Source organism: Pinus tabuliformis, chromosome 4_1 (assembly GCF_031772625.1).
Source record: "Pinus tabuliformis cultivar Carrire ecotype Pingquan chromosome 4_1, CPIR1, whole genome shotgun sequence".
Taxonomy (NCBI): Eukaryota; Viridiplantae; Streptophyta; class Pinopsida; order Pinales; family Pinaceae; genus Pinus; species Pinus tabuliformis.
This window is the reverse complement of record NC_142303.1, coordinates 60,810,586-60,827,717: the sequence shown is the minus strand read 5'-3', so window position 1 is coordinate 60,827,717 and position 17,132 is coordinate 60,810,586.

Below are 17,132 nucleotides of genomic sequence, written 5' to 3'. Positions count from 1 at the left end.
GCAATGCCCCCATTCCTTTATCGCAGGAAGGAAGTTCGTCAGAGTGATATCCGGCCGTTTATTCGGTCCCACCACCAAGCAACCTGGTTGTGTCCTTTGACTGGAACCAACTAGGCAGACCCCGGTTGCCAGCCAGTATACCATTCAGAATTATTGTCCAAATATACAAAATGGTAATGACTGGCACTATTATTGATGAAGGGGCATTTGTGAGTATCCTTTCCTCTATTGCTTGGAAAGCGCTTGGTTCGCCTGTGCTTTTGCCTGAAATGAGAAATCTATCAGGCTTTGATAAAGGAACCAGTCGACCTTTAGGGATCCTCCCCAATGTGCCTATAACATTGAAAGGGAAGACCGTTCAAATGAACGTGATGGTCGTTCAAGGACCCTTGGATTATAACCTACTCCTTGGACGAGACTATATATATTGCATGGGAGCTATAGTCTCCTCACTCTTTAGAGTAATGTGTTTTCCGCATGAAGGAAGAATGGTCAAGCTCGTAGACCAACTTTCGTTTCCCGGATCACGCATCACAAATAGTCATGTACCATCCCTAAATGGTCTATTCATGCAAGAAGTGTCTCAACCCACGGTCCGTCCTCCTGATGAGCGCGAGTAATCCGGGAGGATATGACCGGAACCCAGGGGGCATGCGTCCTGGCCTGCTTCGGCAGGGAAACTTTGGGTATAGAGTAGGTTTCCGCGGGAGAATATGACTAGTCCGTACCCCGTCCGTGATTGGAAGAGGGGTTGTTCTAGAACAAGATTCTCTTGTCAAAGTTATGTGAGAGGGCAGGTCTCGTCACTCACCTTTGTTTATCTCGGTAGACATCGCCGAAGAAGTGTTTTGTTGAAAGAATAACAGAACAATCTTTAGGTAGCCTGAAAGAGGTAGGCCTCTCCCGGTAAAACAAATGTTTTATCTGCAAATTGAGGGGTAACCTTGAAATCGAACTTTATGCCTGGGGGCATGCAAACCTTTTGGAGTGTTAGCAAGGAGCGGCTATTTATTTTTTAAATTTTTAGGACCTCTAACCCTTTAAACTCGTAGGATTAGTCATTTCCGAGCTTGCATAAAGAAAGGATGCGGAGCAAAGCTTAGTGAGATGAAGCTCCATAAAAAATAGAATCTTGATGAGACACTCTTATCATATGACTGGGTATTCGAGCAGTTTTAGCATAAAGTTCATGCTCGTTAAAAAATAAACGCAAGATCCGAGTAGTTTTAGCACATAGTTCATGCTCGTTAAAAAATAAACATAAGACCGAGCAAATGTTTCCACCCGCGTTTAAGCTCGTTAAAAAATGAACTATCCCGGTAAATAACCACTGTGAATGTAATATCATCAGCCGTTAAAGCCTTGGTCGTGTTTGCACCTGTCACCTCCACTTTTCATTTGGCCGATCGTTCACCTCCATATGATTGTTTACCCATTTTGAGGAACAGCTGCGAAGAGTGATTTCACCTAGCCATCCTTATGACACTGCCGTGATTGGAAAATTCCAACCTATACCTGGAATCTGTTGTTAACCCTGTTTATCACTAGTTCCTCAAAAGACGAGTCTTCTTTAAGCTCTTTTCAATTGACTCATAAAATATGAAAAGATTGCCGAGTTTTGGCCTTCCAGCTCGTTAAAGGACAGGAAGAGCTATCCCTCCTCTAGATTTTAATCTTTTTGGACCTGAGGGATTATTACACAAAAAGATCGAGCGCTTGTTTTATTCGGCTCGTTAAAACTATCGAAAACTCATCCCTTCTGTATTGTTTTATACATTTTCGGACTTAAGGGATTAGATGACGAAAAAGGAATTTTGGAGTTGACTTTATGTACCTTTTCAGACTCTCTAAAAATGAAAAGGATTGAGTTATCCTTGTCGTTAGACTCGTTAAAATCATTAAATAGCGACAAACTTGTCTTTAGACGAGAACGAGTTTCACTATCGCTAGGCTCGTTAAAACATAGCGATGGGCTTGCCCGAAGGGCAGGTTATAGAACAAGCATATGTTGTCCTCCTCAAGCTTGACAAAAATAAAGAGGTACTGGTCAACAATGACTGGGGAAAAATTGGGAGAAACTAAAGAAAACTTTGATGGTAGCAAGTCGCTCTTGAACATGACACTTTTCCTCCGTACCACAGTCGGGTTGGGTTGTTCCATTCACAGGTCACATCACCATGGTCTCGCCATACCATCCATATTTGGGGTAATGCTACCGATCCATCGCATCAGTGTCGCCATATGTTCAAGAGAAGTCGTTCAGAAAGAGTCAACCGTGTCCCATCCACTGCCATACATTATCCTTCATCCATTCATGACCGCCACCCTGAATCATATGTCACAGATTGTTTTCACCTCCATTAAAATCATTAGCTCCGTTCCGTGTCACTGATGTGGGATTCATTAAGGCCCTCCTGTGACGGATCGCTTCTTGTCGACATCAGCTCATTATCCAAGAAGTTGATCTAGGAACAACCCCTTCAGTACTTTGAAGCTTGCATGCCACAATGGCAAGTTTCTCACTTCCGGCGACAGGTATACATCAATGACCTTCGACCGAAAGATTTTGCGTGGTGTTCGACACCAAGTCCTTTATTCACACCACGTGAATTGTACTGCAGTACCTTGAGGGTCATTATCATTATCGGTGATTCCTGTCGCGCTTGTTAACGGTTTACATCATTGACCGGTAATCAAGCGATGTCTTTCCATGTTCGACTTCAGAACATTTCTCACATGGATCGACTTGTACTTTAGAGTGAAGATCGAACGAGTTTGAAGACCCCGGATCTAGTTCCATCCATCCGGGCTGCGATATATATTCAAGAAAGATAAAGACATTGACATGTACATCATTGCAGCAGATAATCATCCTACTCAAAGGATGATAAGTCCATCAAAATTATCAGTCTACCATCAGACGATTGTCTGTTCTATGTACAGAAAAATGTATTTATAAAGCTGAGCATGGGAATGCCCGCCTCAGCTAGATCATGAAAGCAGTATGAAAAATAATGTATGGTATTGTATTGTATTACAGGTCTCCCTCCCAGCATTGGATGAACTTCGGATCCCCCTGATAAAGCATTTCGCCCGATAAACAGCCTCATACTTTAGGGGGCAACTGTTATAGACAATTTTGTGCCTTACAGCATTGAGCATGAAATGTCCATAATCTAAGGGATCCAAAGTCCCTAAACATGTTGTTCCTACCCCTAGAGGAACAAGGCTAACAAACCACAGCAATTCACAAAAGTTCTCCACCTGAAACTGCTCAAAAACAAGTCAATTCAGGATCATGTCAACTGCTCCATTGACCATCTGCGTTGAATGTCAATGGCTCCACTGTCTACCTGCGTTGAATGTCAACTCCAACACTAGCTACCTGCGCTGAGCGAGTTTGGACAAGTGGCAGACTCATTCCTCAAGGTGTCAATGCTCAGGAAGCTTCCAAAATGACACTTGCCTCAGGGAATTCGACTGGTGATGAGTAAGAGGTTCCAAATCTCCAAGTGGAAGCAACAACCTCCAAGTGGACTCAAGAACTGAGAGAGGGAGAGGACACTAGTCAGATCTCAAGCTGACTCATCCTCTCTCCAAAATAACTATATATAGATCTCTCCTCCATGAGATCTAGGGGCTGGAATTTTGTTATTGCAAAGAATTGCTGTTGGTTTGAGACTGGAATCATTGGGTGCTTAATGCTTTGAAGGGGTTGAAGATAGGAATTCCATTTGTTAGGAAGGAGATGCTAGATTGGAGCCCTCTGGGTTGTATCTCTTCCTGAACCTTGTTATTCATCAATAAAGCTATCTTGGTTTCTCCTATATGCTGATGTATTTTGATGTATGAATGTATTAGTGTATTTGGTTTGTTTCTAATCCTAAACTAGTTATGAATGTGAGTATCTATCTTTGTGTAGTGTTCTTCTCTTGTCGCAAGTAGCTGTTCTCTTGTGATCTTGCAGGAAGCTGTAGCTGGATAGGCAGGAAGGCAAGTAGCTGTGAACACCCCAAGAGAAGGGAGATTGGATCGAGGGACAAACGGAAGACACCAGTAAGTCTATTGATCTCTCTTCTTTCACATTTCATAAAGGAAGAAACCAGTATAGCTGTACTCGTTTGTTGCTAAGGCACTGTCACACCTTAGGTGGATAGGATCGTCCTGCATAGGCATTTTTCCCCACAACACCACGTAAAATCTTTCGGTCGAAGGCCATTGATGTAAACCTATCGCCAGAAGTGAGAAACTTGCCATTGAGGCATGCAAGCTTCAAAGTACTGAAAGGGTTGTTTCTAAGATGACTTCTTGGATAATGAGCTCATGTCGACAAGGAGTGACCCGTCGTAGGAGGGCCTTGATGTATCCCACATCTACGATAGGAAACGGAGCAAATGATTTTTTTGGAGGTGAAAATGATCTGATGATACAAGGTTCAGGAATGGCGGTCATGAAAAATGAAGGGTGAAGGTATTGCGGTGGATGAGGCGTTTGCTGGATGGTGAATTATCTGAATGACTTCTCTTGAACATGTCGACAACACTTATATGGATTGGTAGCGTTAACCCCATGGATGGTCCAAAAGACCAATGGTGATATGATGAACGGAATAACCCAACCCGACTCAATCATGGTGATGGAGTGTGTCATGGCGGAAAAAGTCGTTTGTGCGGACACAACTGACCTCCCTAGGAGTCTAAACTCTCTAGCGACAAACAAGACAAAATGGAGCGATCTTTCTCTAAATACACCTTTTAAAACATGAAAACTACAAGTGTTTAGGCTTACCTTATTCCAAAACGCTGTTGTTGTAGTCCGTCCTTGCCGATCCGGATGAGCTCCTCCTTCACATCAATTCCTGCAACCACAAACAATCAAACAATTACCAAGCACTTGCATCTCATATAATAAAACATATATTCAACATGCAGACCAAGGAACACATGAAATAACTCATTAACACAAGCTATTGAGAAAAATGAACCAGTTTGTATTAATAACGAAACAAAGAAACTCTTACAACCTGGCCTTGGTGTTGTGCAAGTTCCTCCCAGGGTCCATCAAGGGTTTTCCTCTACTTTGACAAAGTTCACCCACTTCCAAATAGAATCAAGCAAAGACAATCTCTCCTCACAAGGTTCTAAATGGGAGTCCTAATTCCTGCAGCATTTACCCTTAGAAAATGTATAGCTTCAACCTCCTCTCCCTCTGGCTCAATGTCTTTATTTATAGTGCTGTAAAGAGGTTATTCAGGTCCACCATCAATGGGATAATCCCCCTCTTTGGGTGGGATAGCTCCCTTATTGATGGGATAAGTTCCCCCTTAATAGAGATACATGAACCAACTGGAGGCGCATCCAAATCATCAAACCGACCTCTAGAAAGTTCTAGAAGTAACCACAAGTAACTTTTTTAAGATGAAACTCGCGCATTTTGCCTTTTACAGAAGGACGCACCTGTCCCTTAACATACAAAGCGTCCAAGGACGCACCTTTTGTGAACATGGTCCGCGTCCCCGCAGGTAAGGCTAGAGAGAACCTGCGACCCCAGAGATAAACATATTTTTGACAAGACTTTCTCTCTTCTTTGAGTTTGAGATGGATAACAGAGGCATAAGACTTGCCTAAGAGGGTAGCATGACTGTTGATTTGAGCCATACTAACTGTAAGTAGTCAAGGTGACATTTTTTAGTGTAACAGATTGCCCCCTAAAGTGCGAAGCCTGGAATAGATTTAGGGTTTTGTAATTCTAGGAAGGGTGAAGCGCTTTATCATTTCAAGGATTGTCTTGTGGATGACCCGGTTGGAACCTGCAATTTTCAACACAAAATACATGGATAAGATTATATCATCACTGAGGTAGGCATTCCCATACTCAGATTCAAAACTTTAACTAATGGACTAACTATTCTGATACAGGAATGATCTTGCAATACATCATTTTTATAGACTTTTGTAGACACAGTATGGACGCAGCCATCTGTTTATGATTAGTCTACATAGATAATGAATACAAAACTCCTCGCAGCCTGGACGGTAGAAACTAGATCCAGGGTCTTCACTTCTACTTCCCGAATTGGTACGATTCTAGCCATGTGATTAAATGATTCGATGTCGAACATGTTAGAAACCACTTGATTACCAGTCGATGATGTAAACTGTTAACAAGTGTGAGAGAAACCACCAGTAATGTCAATGGTTCTCAAAGTACCAAGCACAACCCGTGAAATGTGAATAGATGTTTCGATGTCGAACACTTCACGGAATCCTTTGATCGAAAGTCAATGATGTAAACTGACGTCAAAGGCGAGAAACCTGCCATTGATGCATGCAGACTTCAAGGTACTGTCGATTCCTAAGTCATCTTTCTAGATAATGTGTCGATGTCGATAGAAAGCGACCCGTTGCAGGCAAGCCCGCAACACGAAATCATTGTTCAAGTTGAAGAAATGTTGCTGTAAGGACTGACTCAGGGATGGTCAAATGGATGACAAGTATTTTGCAGATGAAAGTTTTTGCTTACAGACCTCTTGAACACATAACGACACGACAGATGGCTTGGTGACGAATAACTCAAAGTTAATCCCCGGAACCCGGTTAAAGACTTTCAAAGTGGTTTGGTCAACTGTGAGGTAAAAGATTTCCCAACCCAGGTGAATGAAAAGTGTCGTGTTCAAGAGTGGTAATAAAGTTTCTTTTGAGATAAAAGGTAACAAACAGGTTCATTCTTCTCTCTTTTCCCCCACCATTTCTGGCAAGTACCTCTTTATTTTTAACAAGCTTGAGGAGGATAACATATGCTTGATTGTAAGCTCATCCTTCGGACGAGTCCAACCTAGTTTAAATTCGAACCCTAGGAAGGAGTGGTTCGTTCCTGTTTGTAATTGAACAGGTCCTCTACTGTAAAAGTTTAACGAGCCCAGTATAGGAGAAACTCGGCGTTTTTCAATTTTAGAGAGTCTGAAAAAACTAAAGGAGACTCCACGTTGAACTTTTTCGTATATTTGTGTCCCTCAAGCCCGAAAAAGTATAAAATAATACCTGGGGGAACCGCTTGATCTTGCGACCAAGGAGTACTTTCATAATAGTGTCGTTGACCTGAAAAGTAAAAAGCGATCAAGGACACGTCGTTTTATTTCCTTATCGAGTTTGAAACGACAAAAACCCGGCAATCTTTTCCTGATTTTGCGGTCAGAAAAGAGCTAAAAGGGGACCGTCTTTTAATTCCGTTTTAACGAGTGTAAAAGAAACGCTCGGCGATCTTTTCATGTTTTAGGAGTCAGAAAAGGGCTTAAAAGAGAACTCCAAGGTTTCACTTTTTCGTAAGTTTTAACGAGTTCGAAAAAATGATAAAAATGTACTCATATAGCCGACTTTCAATTTAATTTACGAGCAGGAAAAGACGGAAAGAACTCGGCATTTTCATTTGTTTTACGAGAATGAAAAATAGCAAAATAATCTCGGGATTTTCATGAGTTTAACGAGTCTTGAAAATAACTGAAATTGACTCAAGATAGGTTTCATTTTTACAAAAGCTTGAAACAGATAAAAACTATGCTTCAAATTAGTTTCATTTTTACACAAGCTTGAAACAGAGATAAAACTGTGCTTGATGCCCCCTAAGCATAACTGTTAGAGCGCATGCCCCTCAGCTTCATTTCATTCAACTAAGGTGGATGAAATGAAGGTTCAAGAACGAGATCATTTTAAAGACTCGACCTAAAACTGTAAGAAAATTATGCAAAAACTGAAATAACTAACCTAAACGTACAACCTAACATCTATGAGGTCTAGTCAAACTCTCGACTCAATTAGAGGAGGATTTGTTTCATTTTTTAACGAGCTTGACACAGGAAAAGAACTATGCTCGGATTCAGTTTCATGTTTATGCAAGCTTGAAACGAAAAGCTTGACCAATTCACACGGAATTGGTCAAGGGTGCGGACACGGCTGACCTTCCTAGAAGTCTAAGACATTCTAATGACAAACAAGACAAAATGGAGTGATCTTTCTCTAAATATACCTTTTACAATATGAAAACTACAAGTGTTTAGGCTTACCTTATTCCAAAACGCTATTGTTGAAGTCCGTTCTTGACGATCCGGATGAGCTCCTCCTTCAAGTCAATTCCTGCAACCACAAACAATCAAACAATTGCCAAGCACTTGCATTTCATATAATAAAACATATATTCAACATGCAGACCAAGGAACACATGAAATAACTCATTAACACAAGCTATTGAGAAAAATAAACCAGTTTGTATTAATAACGAAACAAAGAAACTCTTACAACCTGGCCTTGGTGTTGTGCAAGTTCCTCCCAGGGTCCATCAAGGGTTTTCCTCTACTTTGACAAAGCTCACCCACTTCCAAGTAGAATCAAGCAAAGACAATCTCTCCTCACAAAGGTTCTAAATGGAAGACCTAAATCCTGCAGCATTTACCCAAAGAAAATGTATAGCTCCAACCTCTTCTCCCTCTGGCTCAATGTCTTTATTTATAGTGCTGTAAAGAGGTTATTCAGGTCCGCTATCAATGGGATCATCCCCCTCTTTGGGTGGGATAGCTCCCTTATTGATGGGATAAGTTCCCCCTTAATAGAGATACATGAACCAACTGGAGGCGCATCCATTTCATCAAACCGACCTCTAGAATGTTCTAGAAGTAACCACAAGTAACTTTTTGAAGATAAAACTCGCGCATTTTGCCTTTTACAGAAGGACGCACCTGTCCCTTAACATACAGAGCGTCCAAGGACGCACCTTTTGTGAACATGGTCAGCGTCCCCGCAGGTAAGGCTAGAGAGAACCTGCGACCCCAGAGATAAACATATTTTTGACAAGACTTTCTCTCTTCTTTGAGTTTGAGATGGATAGCAGAGGCATAAGACTTGCCTAAGAGGGTAGCATGACTGTTGATTTGAGCCATACTAACTGTAAGTAGTCAAGGTGACATTTTTTAGTGTAACAGATTGCCCCCTAAAGTGCGAAGCCTGGAATAGATTAGGGTTTTGTAATTCTAGGAAGGGTGAAGCGCTTTATCATTTCAAGGATTGTCTTGTGGATGACCTGATTGGAACCTGCAATTTTCAACACAAAATACATGGATAAGATTATATCATCACTGAGGTAGGCATTCCCATACTCAGATTCAAAACTTTAACTAATGGACTAACTATTCTGATACAGGAATGATCTTGCAGTACATCATTTTTATAGACTTTTGTAGACACAGTATGGACGCAGCCATCTGTTTATGATTAGTCTACATAGATAATGAATACAAAACTCCTCGCAGCCTGGATGGTAGAAACTAGATCCAGGGTCTTCACTTCTACTTCCCGAATTGGTACGATTCTAACCATGTGATTAAATGATTTGATGTCGAACATGTTAGAAACCACTTGATTACCAGTCGATGATGTAAACTGTTAACAAGCGTGAGAGAGACCACCAGTAATGTCAATGGTTCTCAAAGTACCAAGCACAACCCGTGAAATGTGAATAGATGTTTTGATGTCGAACACTTCACGGAATCCTTTGATCGAAAGTCAATGATGTAAACTGACGTCAAAGGCGAGAAACCTGCCATTGATGCATGCAGACTTCAAGGTACTGTCGATTCCTAAGTCATCTTTCTAGATAATGTGTCGATGTCGATAGAAAGTGACCCGTTGCAGGCAAGCCTGCAACACGAAATCATTGTTCAAGTTGAAGAAATGTTGCTGTAAGGACTGACTCAGGGATGGTCAAATGGATGATAAGTATTTTGCAGATGAAAGTTTTGCTTGCAGACCTCTTGAACACATAACGACACGACAGATGGTTTGGTGACGAATAACTCAAAGTTAATCCCGGAACCCGGTTAAAGACTTTCAAAGTGATTTGGTCAACTGTGAGGTAAAAGATTTTCCAACCCAGGTGAATGAAAAGTGTCGTGTCCAAGAGAGGTAATAAAGTTTCTTTTGAGACAAAAGGTGACAAATAGGTTCATTCTTCTCTCTTTTCCCCCACCATTTCTGGTAAGTACCTCTTTATTTTTAACAAGCTTGAGGAGGATAACATATGCTTGATTATAAGCTCATCCTTCGGACGAGTCCAACCTAGTTTAAATTCGAACCCTAGGAAGGAGTGGTTCGTTCCTGTTTGTAATTGAACAGGTCCTTTACTGTAAAAGTTTAACGAGCCCAGTATAGGAGAAACTCGGCGTTTTTCAATTTTAGAGAGTCTGAAAAACTTAAGGAAACTCCACGTTGAACTTTTTCGTAAATTTGTGTCCCTCAAGCCCGAAAAAGTATAAAATAATACCTGGGGGAACCGCTTGATCTTGCGACCAAGGAGTACTTTCATAATTAGTGCCACTGACCTGAAAAGTAAAAAGCGATTAAGGACACGTCGTTTTATTTCCATATCGAGTTTGAAACGACAAAAACCCAGCAATCTTTTCCTGATTTTACGGTCAGAAAAGAGCTATAAGGGAACCGTCTTTTAATTCCGTTTTAACGAGTGTAAAAGAAACGCTCGGCGATCTTTTCATGTTTTAGGAGTCAGAAAAGGGCTTAAAAGATGACTCTGAGGTTTCACTTTTTCGTAAGTTTTAACGAGTTCGAAAAAGGGATAAAAATATACTCATGGTTTTCACTTTTTCGTAAGTTTTAATGAGCTCGAAAAAGGGATAAAAATGTACTCATATGGCTGACTTTCAATTTAATTTACGAGCAGGGAAAGACGGAAAGAACTCGGCATTTTCATTTGTTTTACGAGAATGAAAAATAGCAAAATAATCTCGGGATTTTCATGAGTTTAACGAGTCTTGAAAATAACTGAAATTGACTCGAGATAGGTTTCATTTTTACAAAAGCTTGAAACAGAGAAAAACTATGCTTCAAAGTAGTTTCATTTTTTCACAAGCTTGAAACAGAGAGAAAATTGTGCTTGATGCTCCCTAAGCATAACTGCTAGAGCGCATGCCCCCCAGCTTCATTTCATTCAATCGGTTGGATGAAATGACGGTTTGAGTTACGAGATCATTTGAAAGACTCGATCTAAAAAACTGAAAAAACTAACCTAAACATACAACCTAACATCTATGAGATCTAGTCAAACTCTCGACTCAATTAGAGGAGGATTTGTTTCATTTTTTAACGAGCTTGACACAGGAAAAAGAACTATGCTCGGATTCGGTTTCATGTTTACGCAAGCTTGAAACGAAAAACTATGCTTGTTATAAGTTCGCATGCCCCCAGCATAATGACGCAAATCAAGGTACATGCCCCCCAAGCTTTATTGCATTCAATGAGGTGGATGGAATGAAGCTTTACTTTCAAGATCTTGGAAAGACTTGTGGGAGCTGTTTCATTTTTTTAGTGAGGTTGACACAGGAAAAGAACTATCCTCAAAACCCTTGTTTCATTTTTTAAACGAGCTTGACACAAGATAAGGAACTATGCTCACAACGACGCTACAATCTACCTAACAAAAACTCTACTCTAAAAACCTTGATTCATTTTTTAACGAGCTTGACACAAGACAAGGAACTATGCTCTAAAATCCTTGATTCATTTTTAAATGAGCTTGACACAAGACAAGGAACTATGCTCATGACTACTATCTACAATCTACCTACTTAACCTACCCTTGTTTCATTTTTTAACGAGCTTGACACAAGACAAGGAACTATGCTCAAAAAGTTCGCATGCCCCCAGCATAATGATGCAAAGCGAGGTACATGCCCCCCAGGCTTCATTGCTTTCAACCAGATGGATGAAAGGAATGAAGGTTTACTTTCAATATTTAACTTGAAAAGGGAGTTGTTTCATTTTTAAGGAGGTTGACACAAGAAAAGAACTATCCTCATACCTGATTCATTTTTTAACGAGGTTGACTCAGTAACAGGAACTATCCTCAAAACCCTTGTTTCGACAATCTACCTACATATCCTAAAATCTAGCTGATTCATTTTTTAATGAGGTTGACTCAGTAAAAGAACTATCCTCATGCTAGCCTGTTTCATTTTTTAACGAGGTTGATACAGGAAAAAACTATCCTCGTACTCACTGATTCATTTTTTAACGAGGTTGACACAGTAAAAGGAACTTTCCTCGGACACACTGATTCATTTTTTAACGAGGTTGACACAGTAAAAGGAACTTTCCTCGGACACACTGATTCATTTTTTAAGGAGGTCGACACAGTAAAAGGAACTTTCCTCGAACACACTGATTCATTTTTTAACGAGGTCGACACAGTAAAAGGAACTTTCCTCGAACACACTGATTCATTTTTTAACGAGGTCGACACAGTAAAAGGAACTTTCCTCGATTCACTGATTCATTTTTTAACGAGGTTGACACAGTAAAAGGAACTTTCCTCTCAATCCTACTTTCTACAATCTACCTGACCTAAAAACTAGCTGATTCATTTTTTAATGAGGTTGACTCAGTAAAAGAACTGTCCTCATGACAGCCTGTTTCATTTTTTAACGAGGTTGATACAAGAACAAAACTATCCTCGCAACATTGATCATGGCTTTCAACTGGAGGAAAGACATGTCAATGGACACACCTTGATCATGGCTTCCAAGAGGTCTTCATCTGAAGGAAGAATACTTCTTGGGAAGGAACACATGTCAAGGGACTCAAAAGGGATAAGAACATCGTGTTCAAGTAATCCCATAGAGTTTTCCATGTCAATTACCGGAGCTAAATCAAAGGAAGATGAGCAAACAGTGAGAGGCTCACTTACATCGGTAACTGAAATCATGGGACCGGTTGCCACATAATTAACCCGTGGCAGGGTAGATACCACTTTAGAATCAGGAACATTTAGGGGTGTCATATTATTGGTAGTTGAAAAAAGACTAGGGAACGAAAGCTGGTCTACAGTCACAATACTGCCATTGTGAGGGAAAGACATCACGCGAAAGAGTGTCGATACGACAGCTTTCATTGCATAAACATAGTCTCGCCCAAGGAGTAAATTGAAATCCAAGGGACCTCGAACTACCATAAGATCAACACAAACAGTTTTACCTTCCAAGGTAATAGAAAACTTAGGAAGGATCCCTAAAGGTTCACTAATTGTTCTGTTAAAAGCTTTCCGATTCTGCGTAATAGGCGCAAGCTGAGGGGAACCCAAAGCTTTCCAAACAGCTGAGGATAAAATACTGACAGAAGCACCTTCATCTACCTGAGTACGATGTATGTCCCTACCACCAGCCTTGACAATGATTTGGAAAGGGATGGAGGAAGGAAGACGAGGTTCTGTCAGTCTATTCCAATCAAAGGAAAAGACCTCAGTACTTGGAGGGGGTTCTGTAGAAACAGGTGAAATGCCCCCCGGCATAGAAGAATCCGATGTAACAAGAAGAACATCAGCGGTATGAAATTTACTCTCGAAAAGGAGAGTGTGATCGACCGAATGTGAAATTGAATCGACCACTTGATCAACTAATGGATCATCAACCTGAGTGACATGAGTTTCACTCTCCAATGGGAGAGTGTGATCGACTGTACTTGAATTTAGATCAATCACTCCGTCAGTTGACGGTAGGTTGGGAGAAAGTTTACGGTAACCAGTTGGAAATTCTTGCTGTGGAACAGTAAGGTTTTCCAACAATGTTGAGGCTTCATCCATGTGAGGGCAAATGTGAGTTTGATGACTCCCTTTGCATAACTTACAAGGAAACCTAACTTTACCCTTTTTCCCAGGAACCTGACTATCACTGGTTGATGGATCAATGGAAAGTTGATGAGATTTTTCTGACCATACTTCCAAGACCTTTGGAATACCAGGACAATTAACAAGGAAGTGGTCACCCTTACAAAGCCTGCAAGGGTATTTTGGTTTACGATGCATGTCGGAATTTTCCTCAACACAACTAACACTTACAGCCATGGTTGGTTGGTTGACTTCTTTCTTATCTTGCTTCTTCTTCTTTTTCTTCTTCTTCCCTTTCTTCTTCTTCTTAGCCTCCTGGTTACTAGCATCAAGGCTTTTACCAGGCGAAGAGGAAGAAATGGAGGAAGAAAAATTAGGCGAAGAAGGTAAAGGGTCAACAGAAGGTTGGTGATGTTGAGATGGTGAACTCTGTTGAGGTGAAGCATCCGGTTGAGATGGAACAATTGGAGTATTTTGGGCCAACGAAGTTGAAAATAACCATATCGGTAAACCTATTGTAAATCCAGGTAATGACAAAGTAGCCATATAAGGAGGACCAACATTTCCAAAGTAAGGAAAAGTACTAGGATTCTCATTAGGAGGGGTTCCTAGGTTGATAAATTCCGGAACATTTGCCATTATATTCAACTTCAGTGAATTTTATTAACAATTTAAAAAATTAACAATTCACAATTCACACTTAACAACTAAAATTCACAATTCACACCTATGGTCTCTAAAAGTAAAAACAAACAAATTAACACGCGCTATCAAATCTAGGAGTCAAACCACACACAAACAGTAAGCTCTCCGGACCGAAAACACTAGTTGGTGATGAAGCCCAACCTCGCAGAATTCAGTACAGAAATGGCGGGTGGAACAGTTACCCCGGCAACCTGCTTAATGAATAGACCGGCACAAGTTCCTCCACTTTAACCGTCTCCAAGTGAAGTGAACCCCCCGGAAAATCCAAGTGAGTATAACCGACGTCTGCTCCAGGTACAGTGGGACCTTCCCTCCACCGTCACCTCGGTAGAACCCTAAAGATTATGGTCACTAAGGTCACCAATAGTAACAAATACACCTGGGGGAACAGTCTAAACTCTGACAGCACGCAAGGGCAGAGTAGCAAGCTCAATCCCCTTACCGGCTCCTTGACAACAATCCAAGGTTTACCGATAAGTGACCCCTGGCTCCTCGACAATGGTTAATCCGAGGTTTACCGTTTGTAATACGTACTGTCTGGCGTCGTTCCCAACGAGGGGGGAATGATCCCCTCACTGGTTCGGACACGAGCTCGTGCTTCTCCTTTAAGAGGAGCTTTCCCAGAGTGCAATTGAAACAATTGGATTTATTCTACTCAAGATAAACTATCTGTTTGGTTTTGTAGTCTTGGAGAGTTAAGTACTCACCTACTCCAAGACCCTAGCCTAAGCTATGTTGGTGTTTCAGAGCCCTAGAAATGTAAAAATTACTAGATGAATTTTAATTAAGCGCTGTGTTATTAAGGCTGTTATCACTCAAATGGGTAAATGGAGATGAAACCAATGGTGTTATGACCCGACTCAACTGAATGCAATCGAATATGATAATGCAATCCTTTCAATTCGATGAATCCTAACTAGAGTAAGGAGAGAGTTTCCATTCACTTCCAACAATGCAAAAAATTGATCATTAAGAGAAAATTTAACAAATTCTCTAATGCACTAATTTCATCAAGAAAAACTAATGCAAATCAATTCCAAACCATTTTTTATTTTTTTATTTTGTGTAAATTCAAATCAAAGAAAGCTGATCTAAATCTACGATTGATTTTTCAGAATGTAAACTATGCAATTGTAATCTATGCACAATTCACATGAAAAGTATGCAAATGTAATCTATGCACATTTTTCATTCATATTCTGAAAATGAGAATTCTAATTGTGCAAATGTGATCTATGCAAAAGAATTCTCAAACACAAGACGATTCTAATGTGATCTAAGAACCAATCAAGTGCAAATTGAGAAAATTGGGTGAGAGTTCCAAAGATCAAAACATAAAAACACTCAAAGGCGATTAACACTCATACACAATTTAGCCCCCCCCGGCGAATGAGGGGGAAATTTTTTTGCAAAAACAAAAGCAAAAAGATGCAAAATTGTGAAAAGACTGAAAGAAACCTCCAAGTAATGACCAAAGGAAATCAAATTAAGAATTTCTCAAAAAAGAGACTCAAAACACCCAATTGATGAAAGCTAAAAGCAGGAATGCTAATGAAACAAGTTCAGGTGAAAATTTTTGACAGGGTACTAAAGGATCTGGGCAGAAAACACTAAGAAAAACCAAAATCTAAAAGCAATTAAAGCAAAAATGGAGTTTTCCTAAATTTTTACAGGAAGACGCAGGCAACCCGTTAGAACAGGTGCGGGCCCGCTCTGTGCAAACAGCAACAGCGCGTCCAAAGACGCACTGTGCAGTACTCAGAGGGTGCGTCCTTCTGGAAAAGTTAAGAAAAACCAAATCTAACTAAATCTAAAGCTAAGCCACCCAAATACTAATTCTCACAGTCAAAAACCAGAAAATAAAAATGATTTTCTCAGAGCAAAGTTCACACAAAGGAAAAGACTTTCTCATTAATGGATTCCCCAGCGGAGTCGCCAATTTGTCATGGCGGAAAAAGTCGTTTGTGCGGACACAACTGACCTCCCTAGGAGTCTAAACTCTCTAGCGACAAACAAGACAAAATGGAGCGATCTTTCTCTAAATACACCTTTTAAAACATGAAAACTACAAGTGTTTAGGCTTACCTTATTCCAAAACGCTGTTGTTGAAGTCCGTTCTTGACGATCCGGATGAGCTCCTCCTTCAAGTCAATTCCTGCAACCACAAACAATCAAACAATTACCAAGCACTTGCATTTCATATAATAAAACATATATTCAACATGCAGACCAAGGAACACATGAAATAACTCATTAACACAAGCTATTGAGAAAAATAAACCAGTTTGTATTAATAACGAAACAAAGAAACTCTTACAACCTGGCCTTGGTGTTGTGCAAGTTCCTCCCAGGGTCCATCAAGGGTTTTCCTCTACTTTGACAAAGCTCACCCACTTCCAAGTAGAATCAAGCAAAGACAATCTCTCCTCACAAAGGTTCTAAATGGAAGACCTAAATCCTGCAGCATTTACCCAAAGAAAATGTATAGCTCCAACCTCTTCTCCCTCTGGCTCAATGTCTTTATTTATAGTGCTGTAAAGAGGTTATTCAGGTCCACTATCAATGGGATCATCCCCCTCTTTGGGTGGGATAGCTCCCTTATTGATGGGATAAGTTCCCCCTTAATAGAGATACATGAACCAACTGGAGGCGCATCCATTTCATCAAACCGACCTCTAGAATGTTCTAGAAGTAACCACAAGTAACTTTTTGAAGATAAAACTCGCGCATTTTGCCTTTTACAGAAGGACGCACCTGTCCCTTAACAT